An 18,790-nucleotide genomic window follows, 5' to 3' on the forward strand; every position below is an offset into this window, starting at 1 on the left:
ATAAGAGACAGAGAGTGAAAGAACAGGAGGAAAGACACAACTGGGATGCGCTGAGGAAAGAAGCTGAGCCCAAACAGCAGGGTGAATGCCCGAAGCCTGAAAAAGTTGTACAGCCTTGGTTCTCAATGTGGAGTGGGGTTGGGGAGGCATTCCTGTCCCTGGGGCAGCTGGGAGTTCTTTAGAGTGCTTGTGATCATGATCATGATTGGCATTTAGTGGGTTGGTCCAAGGCCCACAGACATCCTGCAATACACTGGTCAACCTCACCCATCAAAGAATTATCCCATTTCACATGTCCAGTGGGACATTTGAAAATTACAAATAAGCAGGATAACCACTACAACTACTAGCACATGAAGGGGTGGGAAACACCTTCAAACCATATCAAAAGCATAGCACTTTCTTTGGATTTCCCTTTCACATTATGAAAATAGAATTTATGGAATTTTAAAAAAACTTATGTACATAGGTAGGTTATATCATTCATTAACTTTACTACAGAAGAAGGAATGGTTTAAAATACTTCATATAGAAGGAATATTAGCTGTGTCTGAGCTGTGGCCCACTGATGTAGAGCGGCCTGGATACACGAGATGCTTGTCATGGGAGGAGCTAGCATGGGATTCACTGTAGTGGTCTTCTTACCAGGAGGAAGTCTTTGATTCTATTCTATGGACTCGCATATGTTTAACTTATATGCATTTCATATGGATCTGTCTAAAATTCTCACATGTATTAAAATAAAACCCAAACATCATCCTATTGTAGTCTATATTTGCATAATGCATGGTTCACTGAACATTTTCATTTATAATATTTCATTTGGATCTCAAAACCATCCCACAAAGTAGGTACTGGTCACTGCTATTATCTTCATTATTTTTTGAGGAAATTGATATGAATAGGTATTAAAATGACTTGCCATAGGTCACCTTTCTAGTGCGTGTGGTGGCACTAGATATTCTCACTCACACTGTCTGCTATGATACTGAATTTAAAAATATGGCATTTTATTGGCACAGAATGTACAGATGAACAAGCGTAGATTCAAGCAATGGCTCTGAACCTCAGCTATTAACTCCTAGAATTTCTGTAAGAATGAAATGAGGTAATGTATTCAAAGTGTTGGGCCACTGTTGACCATCAGAGCTGGGCCTCTGAAAGGCACTCAACACTTACTAGTTCCTTTTCTACATGTCATGGCTTACAAGAAGGTGCCCTGGTTATTCTCAAGAATGCAATAAAGACCAGGTACACTAGACAACCATGAAAGCTGGAGGAACTTTGTGCACAAGTGGAAAATATAAGGGCAAGCTCATATGAGACTTCCTTGCTTTGTCAATTGTCAAAATATATCAAAGGAGCAATCTTACCATTCTTCCCAGGTTAGGTTTTTAAGTATTTTTTTCTCTGGCACTTTGGAGAAGCCACTGCTCATTCCTCAACTCAGAGATAATAGGTACTAGAGCTTGACTCTTTGGGGCATTTGAGCCAGTAGCTAACTTCTTGCTCAAGAGCATTGGTGGAAAGTTTGGCAAACAGGAAGATGTCTAACCCAGTCCTGGAAATCTCAGAGGAGGCATCGAAAGTCCCACCACATGGCTCTGGATTTCCTTTCACCCTCATCTTCCAAGTATGGACCCAACCTAAATAAATAGAAGAGGAGAAAAACAGGAAAGCAGTAAAATAGGCCACTGGAAAGTAAACACACAAGGCTCTCTTTGCCTATTAGTCTCCATGGGAAACTGAGAACCCCAGCATCTTTGAGAATTAGGCTCCTCTTGTGGTTTCAGTCTGCCTCCAGATCTGCTTACTCTTCCTCCAGGTCTGCCTATTCTTACACCAGGGCACATGCACACACTCATGCATACATAACCCTACTTCCCTCTCCCTGTCATTTCCATGTAATAGGCTGACTTCATGGAGCTTCTGCAAGACCACAATAGGGGTAGAATACTATTATCAACATTTTTCTCTATTGTTCATCTTCCTTTTTTGTTAAGCTTTCAACCAACTCTGTTGAATGTGGAGCTGGCTATTGATTCTAAATGAATGCCCCTAAAAGAATCACTGTCATAGGTGAAAAGTTTTGGACTGGAGGTCTGGATTATCATTCTAGTTCTGCCTCTGCCACCTTGGAAGTTTGCTCTTCTCAGCTTTAGTTTTTTGTTTGTAAAGAAACAGTGCAAGGCTACATGATATCAATGGAAGAACATGAGACATCATATATTCTAGTCCAAGGTCATGAGAATTCAGAAGCCCTTCAGATATTTTCAGATGGATAGACTTTTCCCCACTGAAAGTAAACTTTTTAGCCACATGCAAAAAACTTTCCTCAGTTCAAGAGGTAGATTGAAAAGTGTCACAGTCAAATGTCTCAGATCTCCTGAAAGGCATCCAGATGAAACATGCAAAGTTAACCTTTAATTATTCTGAAAGTATAATTGTAAGCTCTTCTATCACTAATTTTAAAAGGCCAATGCATGAGTGGTCCTACATAGAGCAAACACTCTGTAATATATATGCACTATTACTACTCCAGATCTTAGCCACACAGGGAATGATTGTTTTTATGAGAGGAAAGAACATATGGATTCACCCCCACATCTACTTCCTGTTCCAATTATGACAATTATCCTAACATTTCTTTGCACATGAGATTTGTTGAAAATGACCTATAGGCTATTGTGATAATTTCAAGAAACATCTAAAAAATCCTCAGAGTAGGAATAACCCAGGAACTAAGGCTATTTGACTGAATGCCTCCTGAAGGTTGACCAGGTAGCTGTGACCAAGGTCACCATCTCCTCACAGTGGATTAGCGACATTCTTCCATGTGTTGTCAGATCAGTGCATTTCTATGGCCCTACTTTTGGCATATGAAACTGACCTTTCCATCACAAAAACTGTGACCTGCAACCTCTCTTGAGCAGTGATTCATTTCTGGCCTGAGATCTCCTGCATTCTGGCTTCTTGGTGGGGTTGGAGAAGGAGACTATCTGTTTTCAAAGCCTTCAGTTAATACACAGGCAGGTCCTTTGGAGACAATGAGGCCACTGTGCAAAATGAGAGGGCCTGCTTGGGCAGATCCCAGGTAGACTGATTTAAAAGGTGTGAAATATCTGCCAGGCCCACAGAACCATTGTGGTGCCAATTATGGAATCCAGAACAGAGAGAAGTTTAAGCACCTAGGTTTGCTGAGTTGCTCTGATTAGGTTTGGTTGAGTTTCTGTGTAATATTAACTCCTACTGCCTTAGAAAGAAGTGACACCTGATGTCTGATCCTCCCATTCCATCCTTACTACATTACAGAGGTACCTGAGCTTGGGATCCAATTAACTGATGTTTTCTTTGAAGACTTTGCTCTGGGACTGTGAGCCAACAGAAACTTTATGGTCTTGAGAATGCAGCCAATGCTCATTTCTTTTGTCCCTCTGAAAATAGTCATGGTGCCATCAACATACCATTAGCACAGCACTCCAAAAAGTGGTATTTTATTTTAAACATAAGTATTTATTTACAACTTATGGACACAAGCATCCTGAAGAGATTTAGAATGGGAATAAGTCACCAGCTACTATTGTATTAAAAAATGCTATCTTTATACATACAGGGGTCAGAAGTCTTGACTACTGTCATCTAATTTATACAGTGTTCTCCTTTCTTTCCCCATTAACTGGCAAATTATGTTTCTAAAATTTATATAATTGAAAATTATATTTCTGAATGTGTAGTTCTTTATGTATTTGTCTTCTATGTATAAACAACTTGAGCTAAGGGACTATGTTTTCCTTTTTCTTTTTTTTTTTTAACAAATCAATGTTCAGAAAGGATCTGGCACATGGTATTTCTTTAATGAATATTTATTGGTAAATGAATGAGATTTGTGTGTTATGATCTTAGTGATGACATCAAAAAAATCTGTGAGTCAAATTACTTCATATCTATGAGCTTCAAATTTGACATCTCAAAAATAAAAGGGCTTTTACTAGTGGTCTTCAAAATTCCTTTTAGCTTCCACATTCTAAAATATTTTTTTTTTCTTATTTAGAAGACCAAATGTTAGGTTTTGCTCAAATTTGATTACTATACAAGAGAAACAGTAAAACTGAAGTTACAGACCTTTCTCAAGAAATATCAAAAATAAGATCAATGACATTTCTGAGACCCATTAAGAATTATAACATCTTTCTCCCTGGTGGGTGATGCAAATAGCATTGTTAATTCATGCATTATCTGTTCCATGCCTGGAGCTTAAATTGGAGAAGGTAAATACAAATTACTGGCAGTGCTCTCAACCTCTGTCAAACAGTCAAAAATGGATGAAATGTAGTTAAAGTGAGTATAAATGGTAATCTTTAGAGGAAAGTACTGGGTAAGAGAAGAGGTGGCTACCAGAGTGCTTGAGAAACAGGTGAATACAGGAAAGGCAGATTTTGGGTCCCTCTGATGGCATATCCCATTGCTGTCACCACATGAAACAAATTTCAGGTAAAAGAAGTTAAAAGTTTTCTTGCATAAACCCCATGTCAGAAGGCCACAAAAGCTTACCTATGGATTGCTCATGAGCATGACAGCACTCTTCCAAATATTTTTTAAAGAATTCAGAAGTTTGCAGAATTAAAGAGGAAGTATACGGTCTTGGTTTGGTTCATCACCCTTTACTCCAAGTTCCTGAGTCATTGGCCTGTCCTCTACTTTCTCTTTAACTTCCTGAAACTGCTGTTGAGGTAGAGGATCCTTAAGCAGAAAGTTTGAAATGCTCCTGGAATAGTTTGCTCTTGTTACAGTTTGGATCTGGACTGCTGTCAAAGTCTCATGTACTCAAGACTTGATCTCCAGCTGTGGCACTATTGAGAGGTGGTGGAAACTTTCAGAGGTGGAACCTAGTGGGAGGAAGTTAGGTCACTTGTGGGGGTGTGCCTTGAAAGGGGATACTGGTACCCCAGACCTTTCCTGTCCCTTTCTTTGCTTCCCAGTCACCATGAGGTGAACAATCCTCCTTTACCATGAATGCACTCCTGCCATGAAGTACTGTCACCACAAGCCCAAAGCAACAGAGCCAAGCAACCATCAACTAAAATTTCTGAAACCATGAGCCAAAAGAAACTGTTCCTCTTTAAAGTTGGTTATTTGTGGTATTTTGTCTCCATGCTGGAAATTTGACTAACGCAGTTCCAGAATCTGAAACTTTCTGAGCACCCACCTGACACCACAAGTAGAAAATTCCACACCTTGAAACTTTGCTTCATAAACAAGATTATTAGTACTAGTATTAGTATTTGGTATTTGGGATTGAAACAAGGGTTTTATGCATGCTACCTGTTGCACCCTCAGCCTTATGCATAAAATTATATAAAATTATATCATTATCAAATTATATCATATAAAATAAATTACCTTCAGGCTATGTGTAAAGGTACATATAAACCATAAATGAATTTCATGTTGATTTGGATCCTATCTTCTAGAAATCTCATTATGTACATGCAAATATTCCCAAATTAAAAAAAAAAAAAAAAAAAAACACCTGAAATTTGGAACACTTCTCATCTCAAGTATTTAGTAAGGGGCTCTGGACCTGTGACCTTTTCCCAATATGTGGAACAACCTTTGTTGTTCATCTATTGAGCAGCACTATCCCAATGTTATAGGGCACAATAGAACGAGTAATGTTTGGTGTGAAATTGGGGGCATTATACTACAGCACAACAGTGGCTGACCTACAGCCATGCTTTCAGCCCTCCAGCTGGAAGTTTTCAGAAACATCTCAGTCTTTGGTTGGGGATATTTTCATCATTGCTCTAAAATTTTCTTTAGTTTCCTCTTTTGTCCTCTATTTTGGGATCCCTGCTCTATTCTGAAGCATCAGAAAAAAAAAAAATCACATTTTCTGAATTTGATTTGGCTTAATAGTAGACTAGTACTATATTTATACAGCCAGATCAGTCCCAAGAGCCTAAGAGAAGCTTAGCATCTCCTCTCCAATGAGAAAGGGTTTCAATAATTTCTTTCATAAAGTTGCATTTTTCTCAGACTTGACATATATATGTAACCCTTTATATTTGTACAGCACTTTATCATCTTCATGGTGATTTCATTTTTTATTATCTAAAGTGACTTGGGTCATCATTTAACATGAGCCAGCCAGCACCTCCTAACCAGGCAGCTCTGAGTATTTTTTTGTCAGTCATCTAAGCATTCCCCTTTCCTCTTCAAATTGGACTGTACATTAGTGTTCCCTGAGGATTATTTTAAACATCCATCCTCTTTGGAATCATCTCCAGTTTAGTAAGAAGACTTGGGTGAAGGGAAGGTAGCTTCTGAAATTTAAAAGCTCTTGACGTGTTATTCTTAAGTAGCTGGCCTGCTACTCCTGCTATGCCAAGTATAATTTTCTCTGTCCTTTCATTTTTTTCTCTTCCACTATTTGTATCTTGTCACCTTCTCTTCTTTCTGCCTTCTTCTCTTTCCCCTGTTCCCCATCTAGTATTAGTTTTCAAAATGTGCTTGGCTCTTGGTCAGGACTTATACCCTTATTACCCTGATGTTAGGGTCCTCCCAGGTCAGTATGCCTTTGCCCATTGCTGCCCCAACCACCCCAAGTTGCAAGGAAACAGTTGATCTTCAAAAGCATCTAAACATTTCATGTGTCGTCATCTCCTCATCTATATCTAAGTGTTTCAGAAGAATTTGGGGAATCTTTCCAAGACCACTGTGATCTGCTTTGGAAAAATTAAGATATTAATCCTATATCTCATAGGATGGTGGCCATTATCATTTTCTGTGGAGCTGCTCCTCATTTCTTCGTCCATGTAGAGTCACTTATAGCTAAAAAATGCCTCACTGGTTCAAGGAGCTCAAATGCAAAATTCATAATTTTTAAATAGAAAATCGTTAGAGAAGTCCATCTCTCAGAAACCAGCTGGGCACCTCCAGGGACAGTCTGAGTCCAGGAAGACGATACCCTACTTGATTTTCTTTCATTTCCTATTATTTTTTTTTAATTCAGTGAAAACTAAAATATTATTTATACCCATTTTCTCAAGAAAATACATTTAGGAATTAGTGAAATTTCAGTTTTAAGCCCCATACTTTCTCCAGTCATGCACGTATTTAGACTTTTTATTCCTTTATTATCACGGGGAAAATGAAGACCATTATGACAGTTAGCAGATATAATTTTAGACAAATACAACTTCTTATCAAATAAGCCAGCAATAAGTATTTGATGAACAGGGCTTTTTAATATAACTTCCAACACTAATTTAATGAGAAGTATCAAATGATTTTTTTTTTATTCTGATATTGCCCATGAGACAAATGATACTTTGCAGGCCTATTTTTAACAAATGAATTATTGACTTAAACTGGCACAATTAATCACAATATAATGGGATCAGGGGATGTTAGGGGCTCATTCATCATAGCTGCTGATGAGTACTGACTCTTCCGAGAAATGAAACTCTTTAATCACTCCTAGATTAACAGTAACATGCTTTCAAATTTCAATCATAGGAAACGGGCAGTAAAGAATGAGAAGGAGCCAGGGCTGGAGGAGAAAATGAAAAAGGGAATCAGGCAGAGTTTGTTGTCTGCAGTTAGAAATCCAACTCTTGCCTGTGCTGCTCAGTGGTAATGGAAATGTGACTCAATGGAAAGGCAGTGTGTGGTAAAGGGCTGAGAACAGGGATAGCAATTAAAATTCCTGGCATCTAGGATTACCTTTGCCATTAAAAATTTCTGAGATTCCCAACAAGTTGTTGAATTTTTCTGAATTTCATCTGCTTTGTCTGCAAGACGGGTATAGGACAATCTCTCCAAGTAAAGTTCTTGTGAAGTTAAAATGAATTAACTTATATCCTCATATTTTAAATAATTAGAGAGTTCTTTTTATGTGATCCTCATAATTGTCATAGGAGATGTTTGTTTTCTATCTCCAGAAGTCATACCTATTAGATATGTCTGACTAATTGAAAGGATATGTAATAAAATGTGAAAGACAAATAAGGAATTCAGAAGTTATATTTGCTAATTCAACAAATGCATCAGTTTCTGTCTTAAGCCAAGCTGGTATAGACAGATGAGTAAGACATGTCTTTGGCTCTCTGGGAGTTTAAAAGCATGTTGGCAAGACAGTCACATCATTTGGACAAAGGGAAAAGTAAAAAGACAAGACAATGGGGATTGTTTTCTCTCTTGTTCCCAAATGTCCACACATAGAAAAAAGAACTCAAATGATACAGAAAAGCTAATCAACTGCTCCCTTCCCTATGTGGATACTACTATGATTTGAATGTTTGTCCCCCTTTGGTTGCTTTTGTAAAGTATTAAGAGGTGGGACATTTGAGAGGTAATTAGGCCTTAAAGTCTCCACCCTTGCGAGTGGGATTAATGCCATTATAAAAAGACAAATCTGGCTCCCTCTTGCATGCTTTTGCCCTGTGTTGCCTTTCTGTCTTCTACCATGAGATGATACAGTAAGAACAACCTCACCAGGTGCTGACACCTTGAACTTGAACTTCTCAATATGTGGAACTGTAAATCAATAAATTTATGTTAATTACCAATTACCCAGTCTATGTTATTTTGTTGTAGCAACACAAAGCAGACTAAGACAGTGACCATATTTCTTGGTTAGCCCAATTCAATCCAAGTATATACCTATTTTTCCCTTCATAATTTTTAATTGAACTTACTTTTACTCTCAAAAGTGTCTTGGTTTGCAAAATACATTTTTGAGTTCAACCGAGGAAACATGACTAACTGAAGCAAAGAGAAATGGAATGATCAGAGGAAGAAAGAGGTTATAAGCACTAGGCAATAGTGATATAATCAAGGAGATCATTTTTCTTTATATGATATGTTTATTTATACATACATAGATATATATACACATATACACATACAAATATAAAATATATAGCTACAGATATTTCTGTGTATCCATGTATGCAATTATTTACAATATGTACATTATATTCATATCTATATGGATATGGTTTGTTTTTGTTTTCCTTCTTCAGTTCTCTAATACCTCACATAAGATATGCTAATCATGGTTGCCTTTTAACCTCCTTACATTTCTTTAATCTTGTATTTCACAAACATCAGCTCCAAATGGACAAAATGACATGGAACTTGGTGGCTTTGATGGTCTTTCTGGAAAGAAGAATTGCTTGTGGTTTTATAAGGGCTGTTTGCATCGTACTATATTAAGCATGATTTTTATATTTTCTTGATTTGGAAACTAAATGTAGCTAAGAGGTGTGTATGGATGCCATATGGACAAAGGATTAGATTATGATTAATTGTTTGGTCATTAATGTGCTTAACATTTCCTAGAGTCCCCTTCTGAGTTGGTGATGGCTAGAAGTCATACTTGCATGAGATTTGGGAAATAAATGGCTAATGCAGCTAGTTGTGGCAATAGATTCAGAAAGGCCAGAAAGTTCCAGATTGTCTTTGGATCCTTCAACTCTATGTCTTGTTCTTTCTTCCAATTCCTTCCTCCTGTCCAACTTTTTTCCAGTTGACCCATAGCCAGACCCATGGCTGTGGACCTATATGTTTGTTCCATAGCTTTATTTTCTGCTTGGCCTTACTCTAATGGCTGGTCATACTGGGCTCCTCAAAGTGACTTCTCTGATCCCCCAAATCTCCTTCTTAGACCAATATTTCCCCGCTTATTCCTAAATTGTGTGATGTTTGATGGCTATAATAAATCCTTTATCCACAACCCATAGTTGTTCTTATCTGGTTGAAACCTAATTAACACAAATATTCTTGAAAGAGACAAAGAAAAACATTTTAGAAAATGAGGGAGAAATGAAATGAGCAGAATTATAATGGTAGTAGAAGAGTCCAACACACATCTGTAATCTTTCATAGCTCCAATAAAAAACATAAACAAGTTTTGTAGTCCTGAATAATATAATTAATAAGGCTATATGTGTAAATGTGTATATATTGATCTTTCTATCCAACAGAGAATATACTTTATTTTCACCATCAATAAAACATTTATGAAATATTGATCTACATTGTGTCCCAAAGATAAACTTAAAAAATAATTATAAAAAGCAGAAACTGGATCAATGGATAAGCCTTGAATATTTGTAATAGATGTCACAGATTACAGCATCATGCACTAGAAAAGATATAAAAAAGAAATGAGTATGACAATGAGCATTGAAGCTATGACCTAGGTGCAGTGCTAGGTTCAGGAGGCTTTTGCAGATAAATGTGGCCATGCTTTCCACATGCTTACAGTGTAATACAGTGGAATCAAGAGGGTATCCTGAGCAAGCTATGGATCCCGGCCACAACTTGGAATTGAAATTGAGCACCACTATTCCAGACACACTGCTTGGAGGTGAGGATGATCTGTGACAGAGAATGATTGAAATATGATCATACACACATGAAGAAACCAGATAGAGAGAAATCTAAAAGCATCTGAATTGCATGCAGTTGAAAGCAGGACCTACTGTGGTTTTTTGAGTTGTTTTAGGGACATGAACTTCAGGGGCATGGAGGATAACACAGATTAGGGTTGAGAATCAGGACTGGGGACCATGAAGCTTAGAGTTAGAACATAAAGGTTCACCAGAGAGAAGAGTTTAGTCTAGGTTAGTTACAATGGATGAAAAACAGAAGACTGATCTGTAGATATTGCTTCAGAAGGGTGGGGGGGGCAAGAATGGAGGAAGGAGGGACTGTATAGAGGGATAAGAGGGGTGGGAGGGGTGGGGGGGAAGAAAAAAAATAACAGAATGAATCAAATACTATTACCCTAGGTAAATGTATGATTACAAAAACGGTATGCCTCTACTTCATGTACAGAGAAACAAGATGTATCCCATTTGTTTACAATAAAAGTAAATTATAAAAAAAGAACTCAGGGACAGTTCTGAGATGGAGAGGAAAAAGGAGTTAAAAGTACGCCAATTTGAAACCTGGATTATATTCAGAATGATGTCAACATTGACAGAAATAGATTTTACCGTGTTTTATAATTTCTAAAATGCAGTTTCAAGCTTTCAAGAAAGATAACTACTTAAGCACATGCATGTAATCTCTTTCCTCTTGAGTTCTATAAAAATTACCTATATAGCTAGTAATAAGATTTATTCTACTTTGGAAACTAGAGAATGATGCTAGTTAAGTTTTAGAAACTTGGAGAAAGTTTACTAGATAAAATTTAGTAGAAATCTACTATATCTGACTATCAAGATATGTATTTTCCTGCATGTAAGTGCAGTTTGTCAAGGAAGTAAGTGGAAATGACCCCATAAAATCTCTCCAATCCTCCACTCACCAAAGGTTCTGAGCAGTGGAGAATTGAGTTTGGACATACCATGGGATGGTCCAGGGAGTACATCCTCATTCCACAGGAGTTTCCTTGTACCAGTCAGGTTCTAGAGGCTGCTTTGAGCAGACGGCTAATACCAATTCTTGATCCCAACACAAATTACAGAGAATGGAGAATGGTCTCCAATTATTTGTTACTACCTTACTACACCTAAAAGAAGATGAAATAAATGTGAAGATACCAGTCTGGCCTCTCCATATTCCTCTAATTCTGGTGAATCCTTGCACTAGTAGAGGTGAACTTGAGAAAAATCTTTCTGATACCTTTTTCTTTTGGCGGTCGCGGCGGCGGGGCGGAGGGGTACTGAAAATTTTATGAAAGTGTGTGTGTGTGTGTGTGTGTGTGTGTGTGTGTGTAGCTTTTTGGTGGGAGGACACGAGTTCTATGATAGAAACCATGTCAAATCTTAATACTTCATTATCTCCAACTCTTAAGTATGTAAAACCTATTTTAAAAAAGTACAAATGGAGAAAAATTAGCACAAAATATTCTGCAGTTTAAAAAGAAACTATTCTATAGACTCTGAATAAGATTCTTTCTATGAAACTCAAACTGCTACAATAAATGGGGAAATCGCTGAACATTTCTAATATATATGCTCTACAATACTTCAGCTGATACTGCATTTGTGAACTTTTAGTGCTATCACGGAGAAGTAACAATATGAAACCATGAAAGAACAAATTGAAAATAAAAAAGCAAGTATAGGATTTAAAATCTCAAAGTAGCGGTGAACAGACAAATAGGTACTAATGGCAAATTGAATCATCAGTGATAATGAAGTAAAATCCTAGAAATTTTCTCAGAACTCAAAGGAAAAAATGGTTGGTAGAGATGGTAGGAGAACTGTGAAAATAACTGACCTAGGATAGCCAACATTTTCAAAGTGGATTGACACAAAAGAGTATGGCATACAGAAATGCTATAATTTCCTGAGAGATTCACAGAGTACTAAAAGCATGAATGAAAAAAACCCATTCTCCCTCTAGGCCTAACTCTCTTCTAGAGTGGAGATAACCCCATAGTCCTATTTGAAAATACCCAACATTTTAAATATGTAAGCAGATCCTATTTGCTTAGGTTTGGGAGCCAGACAATGAATTCAATACAATTCCACTCAAAATTCTAAGATTATTTTTTTTCTAAATTTATGAAGTAATCAGAAAATTCATCTGGAAGGTTTTATGGAACATTTGAAAAAGAACAATACACATAGAGACTTATGTTTCTGGATTTTAGAAGATTTTGTAAAGCTGCTATAATTAAGGAGGGATGATATTGGAACAGAATAAAAAACCCTTGGAACACACCATAGCATACCATTAATCAAGTGATAAAAACACTACTTTAAATCAGTGAAGAAGGATTACTATTGAATACATATGCTGAAACAATTGGCTAACTATTGGAAAAAACTGCTAGAGAGACGCCTAATATCATTTGCCAAAAGAAATAGTAGATGAATGAAATCGATAAACATAAAAAACAAAACGACTGATGACTCAGAAGAGAATGTAGATAACCATCCATCTGACATTGCATAAAAGCAAGGTAAGAAATTACATATTGAAGAATTTTAAAACAGAAAACAATTAAAAATTCATATTCATCCTAAAACTACAAATCAATTTAAAAGTTTAATTATAAATTGAGAACTATTTGCACCACTGAGACTAAGCTATGAATGCATAAATACAAATGTGTAAATATAAAATTATAAATGTGTTTGGAAAATTCAGAAGAAAAATAAAAATTTCATCAGAAAAAATAAGCAAGAAGCTCAAAAACAGGAATTTTCAACACAGGAAGAAGTATAGTAGTCAATAAATAAATAAAGATAGGTTAAACCTTGTATGTTAGTTTGCTATGAAAGCTGTGACAAATTAGCACAAACTTGGTTGTTTAAATAAACAAAAATTTATTCTTACAGTTCCACAGTCCAAGTTCACAGCCATTTTCATTGGGTCAACATCAAGGTGTAGGTAGGGATGCACACCTTTTGGAGGTCCTAGAGGAGATCTCTAGAGAGGCCTTCTACCTCTCTGACTTCTAGTGGCTGCAGGCATCCCTTAGCTATGGTCACATCACTTCAGTCTCTGTCACCACATCTTCTTTTCTTCTATGGGTCTAACCTTCCTCTACCTCTCTCTTATAAGGACACCCATGTTCCCAGGGATAATTTCTTCACCTTAAAATCTTTAACAATTGCACCTGCAAAATCCATTTTCCAAATAAGGCAACATTGACCTGTTTCAAGGATTAGGACCTGATAGAATTGGGGGTCAATACATTGCCTACTAAACAGAACTGATAATCAGGAAAATTTAAAACTATTATGCAGTATTTTCATTTATTTAGAGATTAAAGATAATCAAACCAGTGTTTGTAAGGGATTGGCTGATAGACTATTGGTAAATTGTTTCTAGAGTGCAACTTGGTGACATGTCAATTTGCTCAAAGTGTATAAACTTCTTCACTATTTTGGTATTTTTCAGATGGAAATAAAAATCTGCAAAAGGATGATCATCATACTATTATTATAGTACTCTTAATAATAGTTGAACACTGTAAATAACCCAAATGCTCAGTTTTTTTAATAAAGGTACACTATGCCAAGATACATTAAAAATAATACCTTGAAGATGATCTCTTGTGTGTAGTACACAAGAAATATTGTTAAGCATGCTAAGCAGGAAGCTAAACCATGATTCCACTCTTGTTAAATAGATAAGAAAACAAATGTGCACATTCAGACATGAAATGGGAAGAATATACTCCATGATATTAAGAATAGATACCTCTAAATTGTGAGATTTATTTATGTTTATTTTTCTTTAAAAAAAACTTTTCCAGTCCTTTCAGATTTTTGCAATGAACTTCTTTTGCTTTCTTTCACTACTATTCCTGCTTTATTGAGGTTTTAATCACTTACCTTCTTACTCACTTGATCAAAAGAGAATAAGCTGAGTGAGTAATCTCTAGAGAGGAGGGAACACAATGGTGAGAAACTTTTTATGCTAATAAAATAATGGTACATACAGATGTCACATTTCTGTGCTCTCTGGGGTCTTGGTGATAGGAGAGAGCTAAAGGTACAGACACAACAGTAGCTGGGACCGTGCATGATGAAACCTTTGAAAAACCTTGTTAGCTTTCTGGCATATACAGGATATGAATTCAGCATTTGTTTTTATGAATCCCAATATTCAGAAGCCAGATGTCTCTCTACTTTCCTCTCTCTATGACCTGTCACATTCCTTAGATAAAATAGTAATGCATTAGGATCTATATTTCATATCAAATGAAATATTTTAAATTACCACTGTGATTGTTTCCATTTTCTTCTAGTTTTATGGAATTTCCAGTGAATATCAGCTCTCAGGGTCACCTATCTCTAAACAATGGAAACTAATACTCTACACTCTGAGCATTAGGCATATCTTGTTCTCCTAACCTGAAAAGATATATGTATGTGCACATGGATCAGTTTCAGACCCTGTGTTGCAAAAGAGAGTGACATGAGATATGATGATTTCTAAGAATAGTACATCAGAAACCTAAACTACTGACTCTAAGAGAGATCTACATTTGGCCTCTGGGAGTGTAATTTTTCCTTCTCTCTTGAGTGAAACTCTTACTTAACTGCAGAGTGGCATTTTGTAATAACTGCAGAGCTGAATGCTGGGCTCTGGGGGGAAGTAACCAGAATACAGAAGCTCACAAAGTGCCTGGGCTCTGCTTCTTGGGAGAGGAGGTAACAGTAGCCCAGAAAGAAAATTTCTACAGAAATTCCTAGAACCCAGAGGGCCTGGAAATAGCAGAAGAAATCACAAACATCATAGCTCTAGGGAAACTAAGAGAATGGGGCTGGAGCTGAAGGGGCCATATGAATGAGGACAGATGGCTTAGCATCACTTTTCATAGACCAGTAGCCCAGGATGAGGAAGGAAGATGTGCACATCAGTGGACCCTCCTCTACCCAGAGGACATCAAAGTCCAGATAACTTCCCTTTATGACATGGCATTGCTTAAATTCAGGTGATTTTTCTACCTCCCTAGCTGAAAGGGGGCTCATATTGCTATTGAACTAACTCCCTGTATTGGATTCATCTTTGCTGAACCAGTGTGCCCATTGGCTGGGTCAGCTTCCCATGGGAAGGACGGTGGGGCTGGTTAGGGGAAGGCAGTGAGGTGGGCCTGGGAGGAATGGAAAGTTGCAGCACTCTCTGCTGTGTGTCACTGTTCACTCCAAGGTGAGTAGAGCCTGACTTTGCACTCTGGAACCGAGGCTGATCCTGAGTGCTCAAGGGGATCTGGTAGCCCAAATGACTTTTATTTATGGACATGTTGGAAAGTTAGAATTGAGGAGAAAGGCCTTGGTTTACAGAGCAGAGAAACCCAGAGACCTAAATGTCCAGCTGGCCATGTTTTCATTCACTGGTTCCATTTAACAGCTTCTCACAACATATGCAGCTTACATTCTGGTATCCGGCACATGTAGACTTTGGCTGGGGTTATCCTCCTGAGTTCAGAATTTATGATCGTGCAAATAGACATTGAAGGGAAGAGTAGGCACACCAGAATAACAAGAGGGGAAAGCCTTTATTGCATTTCTTCTGGGTCATGTTAGCTCTGTCCTCACCAGCGGAAGACCAAAGGACTCTGCTTTTCCCCAGAGGGAGGCTGGGCAGGAAATGAATATACTGAGATTTTGCTGTGGAGTTGGGGAAATGGAGCTTCTCATTTTTTTCTGTTAGCTCCCTCGAGCAGGATGCTTAGGAATAGAAGGGAGGCCACAGAGCCCTTTCTGGCTTTAAGAAAATGAGGTCATTTGAGCAAGAAATATAGCAGGCTTGTCATTTAATAGCAGGGCCCAGAAACTTACAAATACTTCCTCATTAGGGCAAAATAGCAACTTATAGTTAGACTCACAACTGGCTCCTTTGAAGTCAAAGGGAGTTAAATTTAAGTCAGGACTGTGAGCATGTTAAGTCAGTTTAACTGATGAACAATGTAAAGAAAATGCATTTCAGAGGTTTATCCGGTCCTTGTATGATTACATTTGGATAATGTAAGAGTACCCAGTGAGTGAGGAAACCTTGTCTAAGTAAAGAGAAAATAAAACATTGAGAGGTTATGATGATTTAATTTTTTTTATAATTATTTGGATACCATATGTGAATTAAATTACCATTATTTGATACTTCCTTTCCACATACTTGTTCTTGATACTATCAATGCATCTTTGAACTGAATAGTTTGGAGGTACCATTGAATGTGATGGCTGAGTTCTTTTTGCATTTTCAAAATCAGGGAAAATAAAAGAAGCAATAGGAGAAAGATAACAGTTCATTGATTACCTATCATATACTGCCATAAGTACTTGCTTATTTCCACTTTATAGATGAGGGCATTAAGGCACAGTGAGGTTAAATAAATTTCCCAAGATCACACAGCTAGAGAGAAGTCAAGCCTGAGTTAAAACAAGGACTACCTGACTCATTTCCTTGAGTTCTCACCCTTTCCATCTTCCTGGCTTTTTTGCTCTTCTCTTCCTTTGTACTGTTTTTGGTGGAGTCACCAAAAATTTTCATCACCAAATTGATCAGCACTTTTGAAGTTTTGCTTGGCTTGACATGAGTATTTCTTGCTGTTGTCTCCTCAATCCTTTCCTGAAACTCTTTCTTCCTTAAGTTCTGTGGTTTTCTGGTTGGTTTGTTTTTTTGGTACCAAGGATTGAATCCTGAGGTGCTTAACCACTGAGCTACATCCCCAGCCCTTTTAAAAAATATTTTATTTATCCTGCTGAGTTGCTTAAGATCTCACTAAATTTGCTGAGCTTGGTTTTGAACTTGTGATCCTCCTGCCTCAGCCTCCTGAACCAATGGCATGCACCATCACGCCTGGCTCTTCCTTAAGTTTGATGACTGTTCTTCCTGTATGACATGCTGATTCTTTGGCCTCATTTTATCTGATATAATTAAGACAAATAATAAGACTCATAGTTAAATAAATGCTTTCTATGTTCTAAGCACTGAACATCATGGCCCATTAAATTTTATAACCAGTTACCTAATGGGGTAGGTATTATTAACTGTATTTGGCTGATGAGAAAGCGAAGACTCTGAAGAGTTTGCTAATCTGATTAGAGGGCCACAGTCACCGAATTGTGTGGCCAGGATATAAACAGGCCTGTCAGGCAGAGCACAGGCGAGCAGGTTGCACTCTTGTGATCTTGAGATTGACCTTGTGATCTCTTCTCTTCACTCCACATGCTTTCCTTGAATCCTGTCATTTGGGCCATGCTGCTTCCTACTTTTTAAATGTTAATGACTTCTACCTCTCTATTGAGCTCTAGACTGCAGTGTTCAACTGCCTGAATGTGCATTGTCACCTGGATGTGCCCCAGGGTCTTCTCACTAAGTCCTCCAGTCTGCCCCACCTGTCTTTATCGCCTCACTTTCCAGGCTATTGCCCAAGCCCTGAGCTTGGGAAGAGTTCCTACAGCCTGTCTTCCTTGGCCTGCTCTACATCCAAACCCAAGAACTCTTCCCCCTAAAAATCATTTCACTCATCTCCTCCATCCCCCTTCTCACAGCTTCTGCTTGAACACAAGCTCTAGGCTCCTCTCCTTTGACCCCATCCAGGACTCTGCCCATCTGCTTTCTGCCTTGTAGTCTTGGGACCTCTATCTCATTTACACATTGAGTTGTGCTATATCACATTTGATCACCTTGCATTATTCGGGATTCTTCAGGATGGTAGTTTCCTTTTTATTTTGTTTAAGCAAGGGAATCCTGCTTGCATTTATATCTTATGAGAAAGCCTCATACACATAACAGGTAAAAGTAGAAGAAGGACTGAACATATTGCTGAGCTTTTTCTTTCCTCCCTTAAGGGGTTTCATATACTCATTCATGAATATATATTTACTGTGTACAAAGCGTGTACAGGCATTGTTCTAGGCAGTGGAGGATAAACCAATCAGCAATGATGAACTTAGGTAATGGACTGTATGGAAATTACATTCCTGCTATTGCAGACACACAGGAGAAGGGTGAGATAACAAGTAAATAGAGGTGCACTGTAGGTTGGGATCATAGCTCAGTGGTAGAGTGCTTTGCCTAGCATACATGAGGAACTGGGTTCAATTCTCAGCACCACATATTTATAAATAAATATCCATTGACAACTAAAAAAAATTTTTAAAAAGATACACTGTGTCACATGGTAATAAGCATGGTAAAAGATTATGAAAAACTAGGATGGAGTGGGTTTGTCACTTAAAATAAGGAGGTCAAGGAAGACTTCTCTAACAACTTGGTATTTGTTTACAGATCTGAAGGAAGAGACACAGGGGCATAGACATGTGGATGAAAAGCTCCCCAGGCTTCAGAAATAGAAACACCAAAGCTC

This window comes from Sciurus carolinensis, chromosome 4 (assembly GCF_902686445.1).
Source record: "Sciurus carolinensis chromosome 4, mSciCar1.2, whole genome shotgun sequence".
NCBI classification, from domain to species: Eukaryota; Metazoa; Chordata; class Mammalia; order Rodentia; family Sciuridae; genus Sciurus; species Sciurus carolinensis.